Source organism: Nomascus leucogenys, chromosome 3, assembly GCF_006542625.1.
Source record: "Nomascus leucogenys isolate Asia chromosome 3, Asia_NLE_v1, whole genome shotgun sequence".
NCBI lineage: Eukaryota > Metazoa > Chordata > Mammalia > Primates > Hylobatidae > Nomascus > Nomascus leucogenys.
The window spans coordinates 22612416-22636345 of NC_044383.1; the positions used below are offsets into that span (position 1 = coordinate 22612416).

Genomic DNA, 23930 nt, shown 5'->3' on the forward strand with positions numbered 1-23930 from the left:
GAGCCGAGATCGCGCCACTGCACTCCAACCTGGGTGACAGAGCGAGACTCCGTCTCAAAAAAAAAAAAAAAAAAAAAAAAAAGAAAATAAAATGAACCAAGATAGATGACTTCACTTAGGTTAAATATATTAAAAAGTAATAATTATATATAATTTAAAATTTTCCTTTTTGTACTATAGAAGAGGTATCACCAGATATCCATTTTTAAAGTATATTTCGTTTTCTATTTCCCCCCAATCCATCAAATATGTGGCATAAGATGGTAGGTTTAAATATATATATACATCAAACCTATCAAAATATATATATATACGTGTGTGTGTGTGTGTGTATATATATATATCAAAGATTTACTGTAACTACACACAAGTTATACAATCCATCAATTATGTTCCTTGGTATTACCCAATGAGATGAAAACTATGTTCACAGAAAAACTTGTACACAGATGTTTATGGCAGCTTTATAATTGCCCAAACTTAGAGGCAACCAAGATGTCTTTCAATGGGTGAATGAACTGTGGTACATCATAAAATACAATATTAATGAGTGCTAAAGTGAAATGAGCTATCAAGCCACAAAAAGACACAAAAGAATTTTAAATGCACATTTCTAAATGAAAGACGCCAATCTGCAGAGAATACATACTGTATGATTCCAACTATGAGACTTTCTGGCAAAGATAAAACCATGAAGAAAATAAAAAGATGAGTGATTCTGATCATTAGAGAAATGCAAATCAAAACTACAATGAGACACCATCTCACGCCAGTCAGAATGGTGATTATTAAAAAGTCAGGAAACAACAGACTCTGGCGAGGCTGTGAAGAAATAGGAACACGTTTAAACTGCTGGTGGGAATGTAAATTAGTTCAACCACTGGGGAAGACAGTGTGGCGATTCCTCAAGGATCTAGAACCAGAAATGCCATTTGACCCAGCAATCTCATTACTGGGTATATAGCCAAAGGAGTATAAATCATTCTAATATAAAGCCACATGCACACATATGTTTATTGCAGCACTATTTACAATAGCAAAGACATGGAACCAACCCAAATGCCCATCAATGACAAATTGGATAAACAAATGTGGTACATATATACCATGGAATACTATGCAGCCACAAAAAAGAATGAGCTCATGTCCTTTGCAGGAACATGGATGAAGCTGGAAGCCGCCATCTTCAACAAACTAACAGAGGCACAAAAAAACAAACATTGCATGTTCTCACTCATAAGTGGGAACTGAACAATGAGAACACGTGGACACAGGGAGGGGAACAACACACACCAGGGCCTGTTACGAGGTGCGGGGCAAGGGGAGGGAGGGCATTAAGACAAACACCTAATGCAGCCAGGGCTCAAAACCTAGATGACGGGTTGATCAGTGCAGCAAACCATGATGGCACATGTATACCCATGTAACAAACCTGCACATTCTGCACATGTATCCTGGAACTTAAACTTGAAAAAAAATCAGTGATTGCTAGGGGTTGGGGAAGTGAGGGATGAATAGGTGGAACACAGGAATTTAGGGCAGTAAAGCAACTCCCTATGATACTATAGTGATAGTTATATGTCATTACACATTTGTCAAAATCCATTGAACCTGCAACAGTAAAAACCCAATGTAAACTATGCACTTTCCGTGATAATATGTTAATGCAAGTTCATCAATAATAATGAATGTGCTTACTCTGATGCAAGACGGTGGTGGCGGGGAAGACTTCGCTTGCAGGGTGAAAAAGGGAATATATAGGAACTCTGTACTTCCAACTCAATTTTGCTATGAACCTAAAATTTATCTAAAAGTGAAGTCTATATTTTAAAAATGTAACTGGAAAAAATCACTTAAAATACTGCTTTATTAAAAGCTGAAAAAAACAAAACGTAAAAAGGCAAAAAATTAACCTTAACTAGTGTGAAAGAGGGCAATATTTAAGAGAAACTAGTAGTTTCATTGTAACAATCTACAGATGACCTCTTAAGTCTGTTCTAAATCAAAAATAACAGCCCTGTGCCTATAAGTTTTAATCAATTGAAAAGACATTATTAGGCCAGGGGTGGTGGCTCACACCTGTAATCCCAGTAATTTAAGAGCCTGAGGTGGGCAGATCACTTGAAGTCAGGAGTTCAAGACCAGCTTGGCCAACATGGTAAAATCCCACCTCTACCAAAAATACAGAAAAATTAGCCAGACATGGCTACAATCCTAGTTACTTGGGAGGCTGAGGTGGGAGGATCGCTTGAACCTGGGAGGCAGAGGTCGCAGTGGGCCAAGATCAGATCATGTCACCAATATCAGGATTTCCTAGATTTGAAGGCTGAATGTCACATTTTCTGTGTGTATTCCTCCATCAATTAAGACATAGGTTGATTTCATATCTTGGTTATTTTAAACAATGCTGCAATGAACATGGGAATGTAGACATCTCACAATATAATAATTTCATTTCCTCTAGATATATAACAAGAAGTCAAAGAAGTGAGATTGATGGATCGTATGTGGTAGTTCTCTTTTTAATTTTTTTATGAAATGCCATACTATTTTTCAGTACATGGCTGTACCAATTTACAACAGTGTAAGAGAGTTTTATTCTCTCTATATCCTCGCCAACACTTACAGTCTTATTATTGTCTTTTGGATAATAGGTATGAGGTGACATCCAACAGGTGTGAGGTGACATCTCATTGTGGTTTTTGCATTTCCCTGATGATTAATGACGTTGAGCATTTTTTTCACAAACCTGATGTACATTTTATGTTGTCTTTTGAAGACCATCCATGCAAGTCCTTTGTCCATCTTTAAAAATTGGGTTGTTTTTGTATCATTGAGTTCTTAAATGTATTTTGGATATTAAGCCTTTATCAAATGTATGGTTTGCAAATATTTTCTCCTATTCTGTCAATTATTTTTCACTCTGTTGATCATTTCCTTTGCTGTGCCAAAGTTTATTCAGTTGATGCAATACCATTTCTCTATTTTCGCTTTTATTCCCTATGCTTTTGGGGTCATATTCAAAAAAATCATTGCCCCGATCAATGTCAAGAAACTTTTCCCTTTGTTTTCTTCTAGTAATTTTACAGTTTTAGCTCTTTAAGTCTTTAATCTATTTTGAGTTGATTTTTGTACATGGTGTAATTATTTTCATGTTTTTATATATAGTACAGGAATGAAATTTTTATGCTCATGCTTCTGCATATGGATATTCAGTTTTCCCAACACTATTTATTGAAAAAAGTATCCCATCTCCATTGTGTGTTCTTGACATCTTTGTTAAAGATCAACTGATTGTACACATGGTATAAGCTTTCTGTTCTGTTCTACTGGTCTTTATCTCTGGTTTTATGCCAGTACCACATTGTTTGGATTACTAGGTTTGTGGTATATTTTGAACAATTGTGGAGGCATCGGGTAGTATGATGCTTCCACAATTGTTCTTGCTATGGCTGCTCGGAGTCTTTTGTGGCTACATACAAATTTTAGAATTGCTTTTTCTATTTCTGTGTAAAATATCATTGGAATTTTGATAGCTATTGTATCAAATATATAGATTGCTTTGGGTAGTATGGACATTTTAATAATATTAATTCTTCAAATTCAAGAACAGGATATCTTTCCATTTATGTGTCTTCTTCAATTTCTTTCATGAATGTTTTATCGATTTCTGTGTAGATCATTCACCTCCTTTGTTAAATGCATTCATTTTTATTTTTATGCTACTATACAGGGGATTGTTTTCTTAACTTCTTATTCATTGTTAGTTTATGGAAACACAACTGGTTTTTGTACGTTAATTTTATATTTTGCAACTTTACTGAATTCATTTATTAATTCTAACATTTTTGGTGGAGTCCTTAGGGTTTCCTACATATAAGATCATGTTATCTACAGAAAGACAATTTTCCTTTTTCCTTATTGATTTCCACATCTTTTATCTCTTTTTCAGGTCTAACTGCTTTGATTCAGATGTACAGTACTTTATTAACTAGAAGTGATGAGAGAAGAAATCCCTGTCTTCTTCCTGATCTTAAGAGGAAAAGCTTCGAGCTACCTGAGGGCTTATATAACCTTTACAGTATTGAGATACATACCTTCTATCCCTAATTTGTTGAGCTTTTAACACAAAATGATAATCTTGTCAAATGTTTTTTCTGTATCTATTGAGAGATCACACAATTTCTGTCCTTCATTCTGTTAATGTGGTGTATCATTTATTGGTTCTTGCATATGCTGAACCATCCTTGCATCCCTGGGATAAATCCCACTTGCTCACTGTGTGTGAACCTTTTAATGTGTTGCTGAATTCAGTTTAGTAGTATTTTGTTGAGGATTTCTGCATCTACGTTCATCAGAGATTATTGACCTGTATTTTTTTTTTTTCTTTTAGTGTCCTTGTTTGGCTTTGGTATCACAGTAACATCAGACTTGTAAAATGAGTTTGAAAGTATTCCCTCCTCTAAGGTTTTGGAAGAGTTTTAGGACTTATGCTATGTCTTCTTTAAAGGTTTGTTGGAATTCACGAGTGGAGCCTTCAGGTCCAAGGCTTTTCTTTTTTGGGAGGTTCTTGATTACTGATTCAGTCTCCTTACAGTCACTGGGTGTGACTGGATTTTCTATTTCTTCATGATTGGTAGACTCTACGCCTCTAGAAAAAAATTTCCATTTCTTCTAGGCTATCCATATGTTTGTGTATAGTTATTCATTGTAGTCTCTTATTATCTCATTCGTATTTTTGTTGTATCAGCTGTAATGGCTCCTCTTTCATTTGTAATTTTAATTGAGTCCTTTTTTTGCATAGTCTAGCTAAAGATTTGTCAATTCAGTTTCTTTTCACAAAACCAACTCTTGGTTTCGTTATCTCTTCTATAGTTGTTCTAGTCCCTATTTATTTCTGCTCTGATCTTTATTATTCCTTTCCTTCTAATAACTTTATGTCTAGTTTGGATTCTAGTACAAGGTTTCCAATCTTTTGACTTCTTTGGGCCACACTGAAGAAGGATTCTCTTAGGCCACACGTAAATTACACTAACACTAACACCAGCTGATGAGCTGGGGAAAAAAAAAAAAATGAAAAAATCTCTCATAATGTTTTAAGAAAGTTAGAAAGTTTACAAGTTTGTATTGGGTCACATTCAAAGCCATCCTGGGCTGCATGTGGCCCACAGGCTGGACAAGCTTGTTCTAGTCCTTTGAGATACAAAGTAAGGTTGTTCATTTGATCATCTTCCTTTTTCCTTAATGTAAGCATTTATCACCATAAAATTCCCTCTTAAAACTGCTTTTGCTGCTTCACATAAGTTTTGCTATGTTGTGTTTCCACTGTCTCTTGTCTCGAGATACCTTTTCAATGTCCCTTTTTTCTTTGATCCACTGGTTGTTCAGGAATGTGTTAATTTCCACATATTTGTAAATTTTCCAGTTTTCCTCCTGGTGTTATTGATTTCTAGTTTCATACTCTTATGCTTACAAAAAATACTTGATACAATTTCAATCTTCTCAAATTTCTTAACACTTGTTTTATGACCTAATGTATCTTAAAAGAATGTTGCACGTGCACTTAAAAAGAGTGTATATTCTGCTACTGTTCAATGGAATGCTCTGTATATGTCTGTTATGTCCATTTGGCCTAAAATGTTGTTCAAGTCTGTTATTTCTTTATTGATTTTCTGTCTGGCTAATCTATCTATTGCTAAAGCAGGGGTACAAAAGTCCCTATTATTATATTACTATCTATCGTTCTTATCATTTCTGTTAAGATTTTAGAATCTTGGCTTTCTCATTATAAAAAATATTTTGGTGCTCTGATGTTGAGTGTATATATATTTACAACTATTATATCTTCTTGATGAATTGCCTTCTTTATCCTTGTATAATGACTTTGTCTCTTACGACAGTTTTTGATTTGAAGTCTATTTTATCTTACGTAAATATAGCCACCCCTATTCTCTTCTGGTTACCATTTGCGTGAAATATCTTTTTCCATTTCTTCATTTTCAGCCTGTGTGTGTCCTTAATGCTAAAATGAATCTCTTTTAGGCATAATACTGTAGGATCTTTTAAAAAAAAAATACTTTAAAAAACTCTGCCTTTTGATTAGAGAACTTAATCCATTTACATTTAAAGTAATTGTGGATAAAGACTTACCATCGTCATTTTGTTGTTTTCTGACTATCTTGTAGCTCCTCTACTTCTTTCATCTTCTCTTAATGTTTTCCTTTGCGATTTGATTTTTTTTTTTTTTTTTGGTAGTTATTTGCTTTCTCTTTATCTTTTGTGTATTTACAGGGGTTTTTCTCCACGCAATGTATATAAGACATCTTGTAGTTATAATAGTCTGTTGTTACACTGATAAAAATTTAATTTCAATTACATACAAAAACTCTAACTTCTCCACACCCTCTCCAAATTTACATTATTAAGGACACAATTTATATCTTTTTAGATTATAAATTTATCAACAAATTTATTTTCTTCCTTTGATGGTGTCACGTTTCCCTGATCATTTGAGACCCTTATGGACTTGCACTGGTGTCTGCATATTTGAAGAAGTAGGCACCTCTCCAGTCTTTAAAGAGGAGCTTTAACATAGGAAGCCCTTTACCAGTCAGCCTGTCCAGAGATTCCACACAGCATAGCTGGCACAGTCCACGAGCAGGCTTGCTGCTAGACTTCTCCAGTAGGCTAGCCTCAGTTACTGGGTCCACAAGGATGGGTCTGGAGACTGGTTCTGTGGGATCTGGCCTGGTGCCTGGGTCCATGGGTGCCAGCCTGGCACTGGGGTTCACTGAGGTGGTTCTAGTGCTGGGGTTCACAGTAAAGTTAGGGGCTCACTTGACTCTCCTTCCTCCACTTGGAGGGCATCTTTCTCCATACTGTGCTGCACAGGCTTGGGAAGGGGTGAAACAATTAATGTGCAACTGTAGTTCCTACCCTCTTCAATGCATCATTTGTTGTATCTATGCTACAACCAGGTGCTACAATCTATCATTTGGAATACTTAGCTCTTGTGAAGGTATTTTTGTCCATGAGTGGTTATTCGAAATGTTTCTGTGAAGAAACAAATGCTGAAAACTACTATTCTGACAGTTTACTAACATCACTCTTCCTATTTAACTTTTAAATATGATAAAGTCACTCCCTTGCTTAAAAAATCTGATGCCATCCATCTTTCAAAATAAAAGGCAAGCCCTTACTCCAACCTCTAAGACTCCACATGATCTAGCCCCTACACTTCTCTAGCTTTTCTCCAACTCTCCCCGCTAGGTACTTGCATTCCATTCATATTAATCTTGCTTTTCTTTGAATGCAGATCTACATGCTCACACATTAGGTCTTTGTTCTAGCTATTCCATCTGCATATATACAGCCCTTTCTCTCAAATATCCACATTGTTTGTTCCCTGCTCAAATATCTCATTCTCAATCTACATATAAAACAGAAATGTCTCTTTCCTATTCTTTTCACGCTGCTTTATTTTTCTTCATAACATTTACTACCTGATAAAATATATTTACTTATTTATTTTGTCTATCATCTCCCTCTCCTCTATGAATGTGAAATCTGTGAAAGCAGGGGCTTCTGACTATTTGGTTTGCAGCTGTATATTCAGAGCCTAAAACCTGGCCAATACTAGATGCCCAAGAAATGGTTACTACATGAATAAAACAACAAATTAATTTATCTAGATATAATTTTTTAGAATAAATTTCTTCTTTAAGAAATATAAATGATCAGCTTCAAAATATCTGTTATCTCAGTAAACCTAAAATGAAAAATAAAGAAGACATGGTATAGAATTATGTCATTCCCATACCCATCAGAAGTTACCACTACAATAATAAGATATCAAGGATTTCACTGAGTGATATCATGATTATACTATTCAAACTTAAGGGATTTTTATTTGATTAAAAAGTCCTACTCGGGGCCTGAGTAGGATGAAAAGGACAATCCCACAAAGTTGTAGTTCTGTGTAGGGTATCAGTCAGAACAGGAAGAGATGAACACTGACATATGATGGTAACCCACAAGATGTTTAAGAGGCCAACTGGGATAGGGTGGGTATGCTCATAGGAAGATAGCTCAACATAGAGAATCAGAACTTGATTGGGGGTGAGAAGAACATCCACAGGTAGTGATGAATCAGGGTGTGATACTGGAGTCTATGAGAGTGAGGAAGATTTCTACATGATAGGCTTGATGGTTAAGGGGGAGGCTGTACATCATGAACAGTTAAGACTTCAAGCAAGGTGAAAAGGTATTCACACAGAGGGTAAGCCTAGCATGGAGAGTCAGAGTCTGAGTGGGGTTGGGGTGGAGATAGGGAGAGTCAAATATGGAGGTCTGTCAGTGTGGGATGCCAAAGCCCAAGTGGAGGCGACATCACAGAAAACAGCAGAGTAAGCAACTCTAAAAATTCTCTCTTCCACAAAAGCACTAAGAAAACTGGAAAATAGAATCAACTTTATCAGAACTCTAAAAATTAATAAAAAGTTTGCATCCAAGTTGCATTTATTTTTAAAAAGCTTAATCTCAGTAAGAATGATGAGCTTTCTAACTTTTTAACTTGCCCTAGTCCCATCCCTTGCTCTCCAGATCCACAGCAGTCTCGAAGAAATGACAGCTCACATTCCGAGGGCACTCTAGAAGCTACGCTAAAAAGCAGCAAGAGTTGTAGCTCATTCAAAGCTTCAATCTCCCCAAATTATTACTTGACCGGTCTTGTTTCCAGGAAGACCCTATTTGCAATGCTGACCGTATGTGACCTGACTCAGAGCTTGCACAATGCAAAACGCCTTTTCCCCAGGGAGATATTCACTAAAAAAAATTACAGGAAAGTGTTTTACCATATCTACTTGAGGCAGTGAATAACAGTTGGAGCAACAGACTTAAATCTTAAAAGGAAAAGCTGAGAATGAAATATCCGCAAGAGACTTTGAAAAGCTCTGACATATTACTGGGAATCTAGAAGGTCATACACGTGCCTAAGGCTGTGTGCATGCTCAAGGAAGACCTGAAAAGGCCCTAAGCTTTGAAGCTCTGCACAAGCAGGACATAAGGACAAGGCAGAGTTGCCAACTACCCAGCTGAGTGTTGAAGGCATGCCCCAACACACATACAGAAAATCCTCTGGCAAAGACTAGGAGATTTACTGGTTCCAGGCATGTAAAGAAATCTTTGTCCACTCATTAGCAACAACTAAGCTAACCAACTAGAGACTGAATTATCTACTGAGGTAGTCACCCACATCAAATAGAGTTTGCAGAATTAATTCACAAAAGTAATTAAATGAAGAAACAACTACAAGTACTCCAACAAACCCTGAAGAGAGGGCAAAATGTGATTTTCATAGTTGCCAAATTATTTTAAGTCTCCACTATTTGGACATTTTTATATTATTTAGAATGTCCACATTATTTCAAAGCCCATTTATTATTTAAAATGTCCAAATGTAATTTTCAACAAAAAATTATAAGATAGGCAAACAAACAAGAAAATATGAACCATACACAGGAAGAAAAGCAAATAACAGAAACTGTCCCTGAGGAAATCCAGATATTGGACTTATTAAACACTTCTAAGTCAGCTTTTTTTTTTTTTTTTGGCTCAAAGATACATACTTTTTATTTGTGATCTGGATTATCTTCATTTTCCACTGTGGGCAGAAGGAGCACACATAAAGGTAGGATCCATAGATTTCCACTGGATAATGGCAAAATGATAAGAGGGCCTGGATAAGTACCAGCTTCAAAATAAAAAGCAGAAAATAGTATCACAACAGAATATCCTAAGAATGGATATAACAATATACCATGGAACAAGGAGCTTATGAACTTTGTAACATGTCACATTTCAGATTTCATAATAAATTTTCCAAGGTATGTTTTTGTCATTCTCAGTTTTTCTATAATAACAAAAAAGCAGGGAGATAACAGGCAGGTCTTCCTTTGAGACGAGCAAGAAAGAGGAGACTGGTGAGATCAAATCCAATCCATAGCCACATGGGGCAAAGTTGGGGCAAAAGAGGATCTTAAATGATAATAGGTGGAAGAAGTGTGCTAAAAGAGTTGGTAGAAAGATTCTGGGTTGCCAAGAAGAAAAGGAGAATGCAGACTGTTAAAACTGATCCATAAAAGGCCAATGTGACTTTCTGTGACCAGAATGCTTAATTCCAATCCTACTGCCTCAAGATTAACTTCCTTGTTTAGATGTAAGAAAATAGGTTCTCAATTTGACAAACACAAGTTACTGACTCTTAATATTTAACATAATGAGACTACTTTTTGTTCTCTAGTGAGTTACCAAGGTTTCAGTGTTCCAGCAGGACAACTCAGCCATTTATTATTGATCACGCCCTAGAGCTGATGACACAGGCTCACAGAAGGTTGTGATAGCCCATGTTCACTTAGGTAAAAGTTGTAAATGAAAATTTAAAATCAAATCTCCTGTAAGTTAGCTATTTTAAAAATGTTCAATGAACTAAAGGAAAACATGCCTATAGAACTAAAGGAAGGTATAAGGACAATGTCTCACCAAATAGGGAATATCAATACAGAGATATAAGTTGTTTTTAAAAGAACCAAATAACCTGGAGTTGAAAGTGCAATCATTGAAACGCAAAACTCACTAGAAGGGTTCAACAGCAGATATGAGCAGGAAGAAAAAAGAATCAGCAAAGTTGAAGATAGGTCAATTTATATTATCCAGTCTGCGGAACAGAAAAAAAAAAAGAATAAAGAAAAAGAAACGGAGCCTCAGAGATCTCTGGAATATCATGAAGTGAACTAACATACTCATAAAGGCAGTCTCAGAAGGAAAGAAGGAAAAGAAATAATGGTTGAAAACATCTCAATTCTGAAGAAAAGCATCAATCCACACATTTAAGAAGCTTAACAAACTCCAAGGAAGATAAATTCAAAGAGAATCCACATGAAGACAGATGATTATCAAACTGTTGATAGAAAGAATTCTTCATCTTAGAAAACTGAGAATGAAAAACTCAAAAAACAAAGGCAACAAGAGATGTGACTCATCATATACAAGAGATACTAAATATTAACATTTAATTTCTCATCAGAAAATACAGACACCAGAAGGCAGTGGGAGGACATATTCAAAGTTCTAAAAGAATTTTTTTAAACTGTCTAACAAGAATTCTATATCCATAAAAACTATCCTTCAAAAATGAAGGTAAAATGAAAACATTACCAGAAGAATTCACTGCTAACAGACCTGCCCTATTAGAAATAAAGTGAGTACTTTGGGTTGAAACGGAAGGACACTAGAAAGTAATTCAAATATACATGAAAGAGTCTGAGTAGACCAAGAGGGTGTTATTACAGAGAGGTAGCCTGGTATGGATTATTAAAACCTGAGCCAGTTGAGGAAAACGTGCAGCTCTTCAGTCTCTAGTATTTGGCAGACATTTTCTTGAAAATGAAGGAAATGAGCCTGTTAATTCAAAAACAAATGAGCTGGGTACAGCGGCTCATGCCTGTAATCCTAGCACTTTGTGGGGCTGAGGCGGAAGACTTGCTTGAGCTCAGGAGTTAGAGGCTGTAGTGAGCTACGATTGAGCCACTACACTCCAGCCTAGGCAACAGAGCAAGACTCTGTCTCAAAAACAAAAACAAAATAACAGAATATTTGTTGCCAGTGATAAAATTAGACCCTAAATAAAAATTAGAACTTTAGAAAGCATGCATTCACCACCATGAACTTGAAAGCAACCCAATATTTAAAGACCTTCCTGACAAAATCAGTGGAATTATTAACAAATGTCTTTAATACTGTATGATAAAATGTGTCAACATTTAGAAAACTGCGTAACTCAAAGAGCCAGTATTTTCCAGAAGACCAATGTATGATGAATCAAAATCACACGTGGGTAAAGAACCCTTCAAAGTACAAAACAAATGAATGAATTTTGTCTTAACAGAGAATGAAAAATTCTTTGGATGGTGCTGAACAACTGGATATCCATAAGCTAAAACAAAAACAAAAAATCACCTTAATCTAAATTTCACAGTGTATATAAAATTAATTCAACTAATCCAAAATTTCAGTTAATTCAAAATCATGGTTTTAAATGTAAAATGTAAACCTATAAAACTCTGAGAAGAAAACATACAAGAAAGTCTTCAAAAACCAGTAATTCGTAGGCAAAAAAAAATTTTTTTCATATACGAAAAAAATCAATACACTGCACTTCATCAAAATTAAAAAGTTTTGCCCCACAAATGATCCTGTTAAGAGAATGAAAAAAAAAAGCTATATAGACTGGGAGAAAATATTTGCAAACCATGTATTCGACAAAAGTCTTACATTTAAACATAAAAAGACTCTCAAAACTCAACATTAGGCCAGGCACAGTGGCTCATGCCTCACTTTGGGAGGCTGAGGCAGGTGGATCACTTGAGGCCAGGAGTTCGAGACTGGCCTGGCCAACATGGCAAAACCCTGTCTCTACTAAAAATACAAAAATTAGCCAGGCAGGTGGCACATACCTGTAATTCCAGCTACCTGGGAGGCTGAGGCACCAGAATCACTTGAGTCTGGGACACAGAGGTTGCAGTGAGCCAAGATTGCGCCACTACACTCCAGCCTGGGCAACAGAGGAAAATGCAAAACAAACAAAACAAACAAACAAAAACTCAACATTAATAAAAGAAAAGTAGAAAATGGGCAAAAGACTCAAGCAGACATTTTACGGAAGAAGAGATACAGAAAACAAGTACATCCAAATAAGAAGTTCAGTATTATTAATCAATAGGAAAATGCAAATTAAAATCACAATGACAGATCACTACACACCTACCAGAACTTAGAAAAAAAAAGTGAGAGATGGGGAGACAGATATAATTTAAATACCAACTATTTTATAAATTAGTTGGGTATGGTGGCATGTACCTGTACTCTCAGCTACTTGGGAGGCCGAGGTGGAAGGACTGCTTGAGCACAGGACGTGGAGGTTGCAGTGAGTAGAGATTGTGCTAACTGCACTCCAGCCTGGGCAACATTGCTAGACCCTGTCACAAAAAAAAAAAAAAGAAAGAAAAAAACACCACAAATACCACTATTTTGTCTTTCCTCAGGAAAGACGTATGTGTGTGGTCAATCTACAGAAAGAGCATGTGAATCATTTTTCAACATATTCAAACATTCTAAAAAACGTATACCAATTATCCAAGTGGCCAGGTTGAGTGGATGGTGACAGTTCCTCAATTTGTTAAAGAAAAAATCTAAACTAAAGACAACAGAAAACCATTAAATAACTAAGAGAGGAACTGATAAAATCATCACAGTAAATAAAGATGACAAGAAACAGAATCAGTAAATTGAAATGTTCATAAATGTGCTGCAATACCTAAGCAGCACCTGAATAATTTGTTAATACAACCTCTATATAAAATTGTATAACTATAAATAATTGAATTTACATACACGATACATGCAAAATCACATGTATTATACTTTGAGCATTTAGAGGACTGAATGGACATTTTTAATATACACTATTTTCACATATATGCTGACTTTTGAACCTAACCCTAAAGATGTGCCTTCTTCCTAATATGATTCATTTCTATTCTAAGAGAAATATAAAGGTATGTGAGAGTTACGCATCTCTGAAAGAGACACAGAAGAAGAAACAGAAGAACATACACCACAATTAATGTAAAGATTAGACACATAAACCCCCAAGAAACTTTGATGAAACAAGATTAGGAAAGGCAGCATTGCTTTCTAGTCTTGGGAAACTGAGTAAAATGAGTGGCCAACAAAATACACAAAATACACATGTCTATCTCGAAAAAAAATTTTCTCCTATCATTTCAGTCCTGATTCTACAGATGGCACTAATAACTTTTATCAATCTGGTATTTAAAAGAGAAATTTCTTCCAATAATACATTATGTCTAAATGCATAATTCATATAACCAAGAGGCCAATTATCTTCAACAGAATGGTGTCTTCTGAAAAGTATGTTAAAAAGAATATATTCTATAAATTTTAATTCAGCACCTTAGAGATTAACTTCATAGTCATTTAAGTCCACTTTTCCATTAACAGTAGGAAAATATTTCCATAATTGACCACTAAGAAGTGATGATGTAGCTCAATTGAGAAAAGAATCTGACTCATCCATCCCTGGCCTGTGCACCAATTCTTAAAAACTATCACTGATTATTCCTTAGTAGTAACATTGGTAAGGGTACATGCTTATTTTAAAACTTTTTCTCTTGCCTAGGAGAAAAATAATTCAGAGAAGTCAGGGGGAAACTAGATGTCTAGAAACTTGAGTTCTACATATATTAAAGTTGACATACCTCATAATCTAACATCAAAGATGACTCGATATCTTACCTCAATTCTCATGTTAAGTGGAGATACCACCTAGCTTTCCATCTCAAAAGTAATGTACTCAAAAGTAATCCCAGAACTTTTGGAAGCCAAGGTAGGGGGACTGGTTGAGGCCAGAAGTTCAAGACCAGCCTGGGCAACATAAGGAAACTCTATTTCTACAATAAATAAAAAAAATTAGCCAGGCATGGTGGCACATGCTTATGGTCCCAGCTACTCAGGAGGCTAAGGTGAGAGGACGGCTTGAGCCCAAGAGATAAGGGCTACAGTGAGCCATGATCGTGCCACTGCACTTCACCCTGGGTGACACAGTGAAACCAAGTCTCAAAAAAATAAATAAATAAAATTTTTAAGGCAGTAAAAAAATAGCAAAAAAATCTGGAGTTAAAGGGCTTGGTTCCAATGTGACCTAGGCAAAAGCTACATTTCCAGGCTTCAGTTTTTACTGAAAAGTAAGTCGGGAGGGCTACAAGATTTCTAAAATTCCTCCTGCTAAGACTTAACAGAAAGTAGTTCGAAAGAAGATCAATTTTTGATGTTTAATACATAGGAGGCACTCAAAAATTACTTTTAGTCTGGAAAAGCAACTGTAACAAAATTTCCATGTCAAAAAACTCTCAGATTTATAGAAAACATACTACCACAGTTAAATGTTCTGATTATATTTACATCCTGGGACAGCAATTATCATTTATCCCTATTAAAATGCAACTGACATGCAAATACATGTATTGGAATACCGTAACAACACAATGATCTGAAAATATACTATAATATATTCTCAGCATTTCCCAAAATGTATTTCTACAACATTTAGTTCCATTATCAAATAGGTTTGGGATAAGATGTGCTTCCAATGTAAGTATACTCTTCCTTTAAGTAGAAATTATTAGTGTTCTATACATTCTTCACAAAGTACATTATTATATTACATAGAAGATATCCCAAATTTATTTGGATCAGAAAACCCTTTTTGAGAAATATCTATCAATATCTCATAGTGTTTCAACTGCTCAAAGTACACTTATTTAGTAGTAAACATAGGTACTATTATCAAATTAAAACATTGATCGAATTTTATTATTATAAATTATTAAAAATGTAATTGAGATTTTAAAAATACTGAAATGATCAATAACTAGAGTAACAAAGGCTAAAAACTGAAAGCTCCAATAATCTACCAAGCATTAAAATTTTCTGTGAAGCTGCTAGATGTGTTAGATGTTAGATATTTGAGACTAAGAAATATATATAGTCAGTCAAATAAAAGAAATGGGGTGGAAAAAATACTTAGCTTCTCTCAGGTGCCACAGGTAAAATGAAACTCAGGCAAATGAATATAAGAATATGTTCAAATCAGAGAACAGAAGAAGGCTTGCCCACTAGCTATCAAAATTTTTCAAATATATTTCTTTTAACATATAGGGCCAATTAAGTGAAGAAAATAAATGGACATTGCCCTTGAAAAACAAGATGCCATTCAGAATACCAGATTATTCTAGAACTAACATTCATTAAGCTAAAGGACTTAAAAACATTCTAGTAACAGAACTTAGTACATGAAAGTTTAATTTTCAGATTCAGTTGAAAGAAGAATCACCATCTAAGGCAAACTGAAGAACTGATGAGTACTCTAAAACTAAACCCTAACTTTAGTTATTATATTAGTCTTTAGGCATTAGTCTCTAGTCTCATGCTTAATTCTTAATTGCAGACTTACTAGTTTCATTCTTAATGCTTTCTAATGCACAAGACTTCATAACTACAAACTGATATAATCAAACTCGTATGTTAAATTGTGATTTTGTTTAATTAAAAAAAATTTACCCAAAAGAGCCTCTGTAAATGAACTATTTTTGGTTTTCAGAAAACTACATCAGCTCATACTTTATTCCTTAAAGTTATCTTAATTCTGACAAAACTGAACTGACCTATAGCTCTTAGGATTTCTAATTTGAAATGACAGGAGAAAGATGGTATGCTCCCCTCTTTTCCTCTTAAAAATATCTGAAAACAACTAGGAGAGGAGAGTGAGAAACCGAAACACAAACTACATCTTCAACAAACTAGGACATACCCCTAACCATACTATAAGAGAAGGTCTACTAAATACAGTGAAGGTAAAGAGGGATGCTAGAAGAGCTCAAGCCAGGGAAATGGCTTGCATCTTCAAATCTTAAAACTATTAGTTCAGTTCTGTAAATTACATGACAGTCAGAAAAGCAAATACAACAGTCCCTTGCTTGAAACACTGGAAGCTTTCACAGGCCTCATTTGATATCACTGAAACACAGTCAGGATTGGACCAAGAAAAAGAAAAAAGAAGCTTTCCAAGCGGCTGCCGAAGACGGCGGAGGTGCAGGTCCTGGTGCTTGATGGTCGAGGGCATCTTCTGGGCCACCTGGCGGCCATCATGGCTAAACAGGTACTGCTGGGCCGGAAGGTGGTGGTCATACGCTGCAAAGGAGCATCAGCATTTCTGGCAATTTCTACAGAAACAAGTTGAAGTACCTGGCTTTCCTCCGCAACCGGATGAACACCAACCCTTCCCCAGGCCCCTACCATTTCCAGGCCCCCAGCCGCATCTTGTGGCGGACCGTGCGAGGTATGCTGCCCCACAAGACCAAGCGAGGCCAGGCCGCTCTGGACCGCCTCAAGGTGTTTGACGACATCCCACCGCCCCACAACAAGAAAAAGCGGATGGTGGTTCCTGCTGCCCTCAAGGTTGTGCGTTTGAAGCCTACAAGAAAGTTTGCCTATCTGGGGCGCCTGGCTCACGAGGCTGGCTGGAAGTACCAGGCAGTGACAGCCACCCCTGGAGGAGAAGAGGAAAGAGAAAGCCAAGATCCACTACCGGAAGAAGAAACAGCTCATGAGGCTATGGAAACAGGCTGAGAAGAACGTGGAGAAGAAAACTGACAAATACACAGAGGTCCTCAAGACCCACGGACTCCTGGTCTAAGCCCAATAAAGACTGTTAATTCCTCAAAAAAAAAAAAAAAAAAAAGAAAAGAAAAAAGAAAAGGACATGCCCTTTCCTAAGAAAAGCTGGTGCAGACTAATCAAGATAAATACTGCAATAGTAAAATTACTATTTCTCAAAGATTTAAAAAGAGAATCCTTTGAGAATCTACGCAAAAAACATTACCATCTTAACATGTGAAGGAGGGAATCAATGTTTAAAAATCAGTGAAGCAGGCTGGGTGCGGTGGCTCACGCCTGTAATCCCAGCACTTTGGGAGGCCGAAGCAGGCGGATCACCTGAGGTCAGGAGTTTGAGATCAGCCCGGCCACAGGGTGAAACCCTGTCTCAACCAAAAAAAAAATACAAAAATTAGCCAGGCAGGGTGAGGGGCGCCTGTAATCCCAGCTACTCAGGAGGCTGAGGCTGGAAAATCACTTGAACCCAGGAGGCGGAGGTTGCAGTGAGCCGAGATCACGCCATTGCACTCCAGCCTGGGCGACAATAGAGAAACTCCGTCTTAAAAAAAAAAAAATCAATGAAGCAATATCTAGAGTACTCAAGAATTTACCCCCAGCATAAAACCAACAGTTAAACATCATTAAATATGCAAAACCCTAAGGAATAGTTTTCATAAACTTTAAGAAAATCCTTGATGATAAAGTTCAGCCATCTAAAAGATTTTAAAAAAACTATCAAAAATAACAAATTTTGAGCATTGGAATCCACTTAACTATTGGTCTAAAACTATGGCTATGGCTACAGAATATAATGTAATTGTTACAATTCCTGATAATGTTTTTATATAACCAAAAAAAGGTAAGAGAGTAAACAGACTGAGGAATGCTAATATCTTTATACTGTACTGCTTTACATCTTTAAGTGTATTTCAATTGTTAACATACCTTGACTTATCTCTTAGTCCATTAGCTATAAAAGATGAGGCTATAACCATAATGCTATAATAAATATAAATTAGCTAAATACATTCATTTAAAAAAAAATCTCAGATTAGATCTCAAAATAGAATGTAACTATATGAACACAAGACTCCCCTAACTCCTAAATTTGAATGGATGAAAATGAAATCGATTTACATATTCAAAATGACACAGGCATTTGTAAGCATTAGGATATTCACACTAGCATCATCTGTAGCAGCAATATGTGGAAACACCTAAATGTCCACCAACTAGGACCTAGTTAGATAAATTAAAGTTTTTTCAAGGGAATATTATGTAGTTAATAAAAAGAATGGGGCAACAATTGAGTTAGTATAGCAAATGGGCTAATATAAAAGACTCTGTAGCCAAACTGCTGGATGATGGAGTTCACCTTCCAGCTGACAACTTACTAGCATGTCATTTAAAGTTTCTGTGCCTCAGTTTCTTCCTCTGTGGTAAGGGAATAATATTTACCTACTTCTCACGTTTGTGATGAAGATTAGTAATCAATACAAAAACACCTGTTAGAACAGGGCCTGGAACAAAGCACTTTGTAAGTGTTAGATATTATTATAGTTAAATGAGAAAAAGTGAACTGCAGAACAGCATAGTATGCTATCATTTACAAAAACTTAAAATATATACATATATGTGCATAAAATATACATATATGTATAAAATATGTGCAGAAGGATGAATAAACTCATAGTAGTTTCCCAGGAACAGAAACTAGGTAGAAGAGGTTTCAGAGTGGGAGAAAGATTTACTTTACCTTTCTATATCTTTTGAATTTTGCACCACATGCATGTATGGACTAGACAAAAACTACTAAAGTTACCTTTAAAAATCTTAAAGAATCTAGGATGACTGAACACAGTGCCACTTTTCTGGTTAGTTCTCTGGTCTAACATGCCCACGGTACATTTACTCAATTCAAGGGTCATACAAACAGCAAATTATCAGAGGTAAATCTATGTCCCCAAGATACCACAGAGTTCAGATATTTAATGTTGTCACCATATAAAATATAAAAGGAACATATCTTAGGAGACAACACTACAAGGACATATGTAAAGGGAGTGTTCACTGCAATGTGCATATAAATAGCAAAATATTAGAAATAACCTAATGTACATCAAAAGACTAAATTATGGTACTATGCAATATTGTACAGATATTAAAAATGACAGCATAGTATAACTTTATGTATATAAATTATAATTTTTGTATATAAATAACAAATAGTAAATTCTAGACTCTTTCCACACAGGAATACAGATATATTTCATCTTTTCATTGACTATGATTTGTGATATGGCTATATCATAATTTAATCATTCCTGTTATCAACTGATATTTAGGTTGTTTCTATTTTCCTTTACATTTTTTAATCTTGTTTACACCAAGATATATAATGCTTCACTGAACATTACTCTTCACCCACAGGGACTAATATTTCTGTAAGGCAGATTCCTGAAAGTAGAACTGTCAGGTCCAAACTAATATGCATTTTAAATTTTTATCTGTAGTTCCAAACTGCCTTCTTCCAAAGAGCCTGCATCAACTTATACTCTTCCAGCCTTGCAAATTAGTAATCATTTTCATCAATCTGATGTATGAAAATGATATATTATTTATATCTACATAATTATTAGTAAGAGTGTGCAAATCTTTCCATTCCTCCACTGTTTGTGGTATTCATACAAAATACAGCTAATAGCTACATCGTGCTTAACACACACTGTGGCTTTTTTAATTTGCCAGAATTTAATCTTTGGGAGCCTCACATAAAAATCCAAACTTTCATTAAAAAAAAAAATCAAAAGATATGGGCATCACTGAACTGGATCCACATTTATTTTGTTTGTTTTTTAGAGACAGGGTCTTACTCCATTGTCTAGGCTGGAGTGCAACGGCTGTTCACAGGTGTGATCAGCGTGCACTGCAGCCTTGAACTCCTGTGCTTAAGAGATCCTCCCACCTCAGCCTCCAGAGTAGTGGGACTACAGGTGCATGCCACTGCGCCCAGCTCCGTATTTCTTAATGACGAAAATCAGCTGACACTGAAAAGGAACTGCCCTCTCCAAGTGTTCTACAATTCAACCACCTCATATATTTCCCCTACTGAGTTCACTCATTTATGTTACCTGCCTGGTCTCCTGTAATAATTGAAGTTTAGTATCCTAGTTCTATTGGTTTATTTGGCTACATACTAGCTATTAAGATTCTTTGTATAAATGATATTAATACCTCATCTTGTACAAACATAAGTATTTAATGTTAATTGTTCTTTTAACTTAATCATATATAATCATATATAAAATTTTGAAAGTCTAGAACATAAAGTGTTAGCAATGCTATCCTTCAATTACAAGTGATTTTCACTTTTTATCTCTGTATGTATATCTTTTAAATGTATACTATGAGTAATCACTCCTTTCATAATTAGAAAAAAAGCTACTCTCATTTTGAAACAAAATATATGTAACACTGATAGTGATGTTAATTTTTAAACTAATAAAGCCAATTAAAACTTTACCTACAAAGAACCTGAATGCATAAAAGATCTATATAATAATCAGAGATCATTTAGTCTATGATTACCCATAAAGAATTTAATATATCTACTACTTCCAGCCAGAATTACAATATAAACTGTTTTTACAAGTGGCATTCAGAAGTACATGGAATGATATGACTCACTCTAAAGTTGTAAAACAAGTTTTGAATATTAGCAGTTCAGAAAACCAATTTTCTCCAATTGCATTTAAATTTTTATAAATATAAAAAGTATATTTTCATTTGGTCAACATTTATACTAAGTGTAATGCACTTAGTATACCTTGCACTTTGCAAGGTGCAAACCATGCAATAACAATAAAGCACAATCCTTGCCTGAAAGCTTATACACAAGTGAGTAAAGCAAGAAAAAAGTCGAGTAAGTGCTGTTGAAGCACAAAGGGAAGGCACCTGAATTAGCCTTGGAGGTTAGGGGAATCAGGAAAGGCTTCTTAAAAGAGATAACATCTAAGCAGCAATCAACCAAAAAAGGTGGAAAGGGGGCCAGGAATCCAGGTGGTGTCATCCTGACTTCTCTCTCCCCTTCAATGTTTACATTCTGACAATCACCAAATCCTATCAATTTTTCTCCCCAAATTTCTCAATGCCATTGGCTTCTCTTCATTCTCACTGCCATTACCCTGCTATAAGGTATACCAAATTCTCTTTTCTAATAGCCTTCTAACTGGTCTCACCATATCCACTTTCCCATCCTGTTCTTAACCTAATCACTATGTTGTAATTAGAGTGATCTTTCAAACATTCAAATCTAATCAGGTTAATGTCCAATTAAAAGAACTGAGGGGAGTCCTCAGGATTAAACCCAAATTTCTTAATAATAATTCACATGTCTTGAAGATCTAGCCCCTGCATACTTTTGCCACAACTCTAATATTTCCCATCTTGCACTATGGTCACATGAAGTTCTTTCACATCCCATGGCAGAGCCTCCTGTCTCCTGTCTCCAAGACTTTGCACAAGCTATATGCTTCTGCCAGAAACACAGATTTACAATTCTTCACTGAGCTAACGCCTACTTACTCTTCAGACCTCAGCTTAGAGGTCCGGGAAGGCTTTTCCTAATTATTCAAAAGCCTTTCTGCATACCACCTCCTCTGTGTTCCCACTTAAAAGTTCCTCTAACAGAACACTTATTATGCTATTATTAGACTTGGCAGGTTAGTTGTCTGACTCCCTCATTTAAAGGTAATGGGAAAATGGGAATGCTTCTGCCTTTTTCACAGTTGTATTCTAGTACTTAGGACAATACTTAGCACATATAACACATATTTATTGAAAGAACAACAAATACTTGTTAATTTGGCTTTATCTGCCATTCTAGACAGCAATTTTTACTCTATAAATAACTCTAAACATAATATTATGAACCTTTTATTGAGCACAAAATAAATGCTCAATAAATACTGGTTTAATAACATGATAAATGAACAATAAACAAAATTTCATCTCATGCATGGAGTTCCCATATATCCTACTTAAAATTAACTCCAGGTCACTCAAATTTTGACATGAACACCTAAAAATAAGATTTCAATTGTATTTCCCATTATTTATTAAGATGTAAAGGCTTCTTATTCTTTTAAATAAAAAAGAGCTCTCCCACCTAAATCATGTAAACCTATATATTTTTGCAGTTTAAGAGTTTAAAAAGGAACTTTCAAAGTTAGAAGACTAAAAGATTGGTCCAAAGAATGAGAAAACACCCAAAATTAACATGCTTAAAAGAATGTTATTGTTTACAGAGAAATGGAAAAGCACATCTTTAAGCAGCACAAGTGAACCTGAGGTAGGGGATAGAGGCTAACGGCTGTCCACGAAAATAAAATGTTCTACACTTGTCCATTTAACTAGAATTATGTCAAGAGTCCACAACTCATAGCATCTTCAAATTCATTCATTCAACTTTTTGCCTCCTTGGTAAGGAAGCAAAATAAAATATTTTGGAAAGACATGGAGAGACATGGGACTGATTTATTTCACATAGCATTACTTCTATGGGAAAGCAAAAGACTTTAAGTGCAATTTATACTCTAGGAAAACAAGAGTTTAGAGCAAAGAACTGAAAATTCCTGTTTACCCAATCCACAATATAAACCATAATTGGGATTACAGCTCTCTTGTACAACACTTCAACTCACCATATGCATAAATTGCAAAATTCTCCACCAAAGTCTCACAGTTAAAAGGCAGGATAGGGAAGAGGGGATTTAAAAGTCTCAAAAGTACTAAGATATAATGGTAAACGTCAAATGGTAAACGACCAAACATTATCTGAAAAGTTTTAAATGCCACATGAACACTACCAAAAAAAAAAAAAAAAAAAAAAAGATTTACTTGTGAATATTTGCTTAAATTGCCTTTCTTGCCAAGGAACTCCAAACATGTCACACACAACTTAAGTATTTCCAAGATTACTTTTCATTTCCCATGCAAACTGACAATTTAAAAATAAGGCTAGTTATTTAATTACCAGTGTAAAGCAAAAGAGAAAATATAACTGCTACATACACTAAGATGACTACAATATTCAATATAGTATTTTCAAAGAAAAAAGGATTTTCAGACCTTTTAAACTAAAAAATGTTAATTAAATTTAACTACTTTTTTCTACATATAAAGCCACATATTTCTTCACTAAGTCTATCTCATTATAAATCCTTTCCATTACTCACTCTATTAACTATCAGAAACTGTCAGAAAAAAAAATAAAAATAAATGTGCTCTCAATAAGAAGACTAGGAGTGTGTGGTCTCAAGGTATCTTATATTCGAGTATCAGTCAGTATTTAGTACGTTGCCATGATTATAAAACAACTGGCCTTTCTTACATTTATATACTCCATTTTTGAGACTTTAAAAGACCTCTATGTTTAACTATCTACTATCCTGACAGTTTGGTTTATTAAGTGGAACTTAAATATTTTGGGTTTTAAAAATATAATCTCATTATCTCTGTATTACATTTTAAAAAATATCAAGAAGCAAAAATCTTCCTCATACAAGATCAAAAGAAACATAATAAGTAGCCATACTCAATTTAAGGGTAATAAGGAATTTCTCCCATCAGAAGTTACT

At 35.2% G+C, this 23930-nt stretch overlaps 1 protein-coding gene and 1 pseudogene across 1 annotated transcript in view; one reads left to right on the top strand and one right to left on the bottom strand.

The window, feature by feature from the left end:
* SHOC2 (SHOC2 leucine rich repeat scaffold protein) overlaps nt 1–23930 on the bottom strand; it is a 93615-nt gene that overhangs the window by 59234 nt on the left and 10451 nt on the right. The window lies entirely within an intron of this gene.
* LOC100604362 lies at nt 16729–17514 on the top strand (annotated as a pseudogene).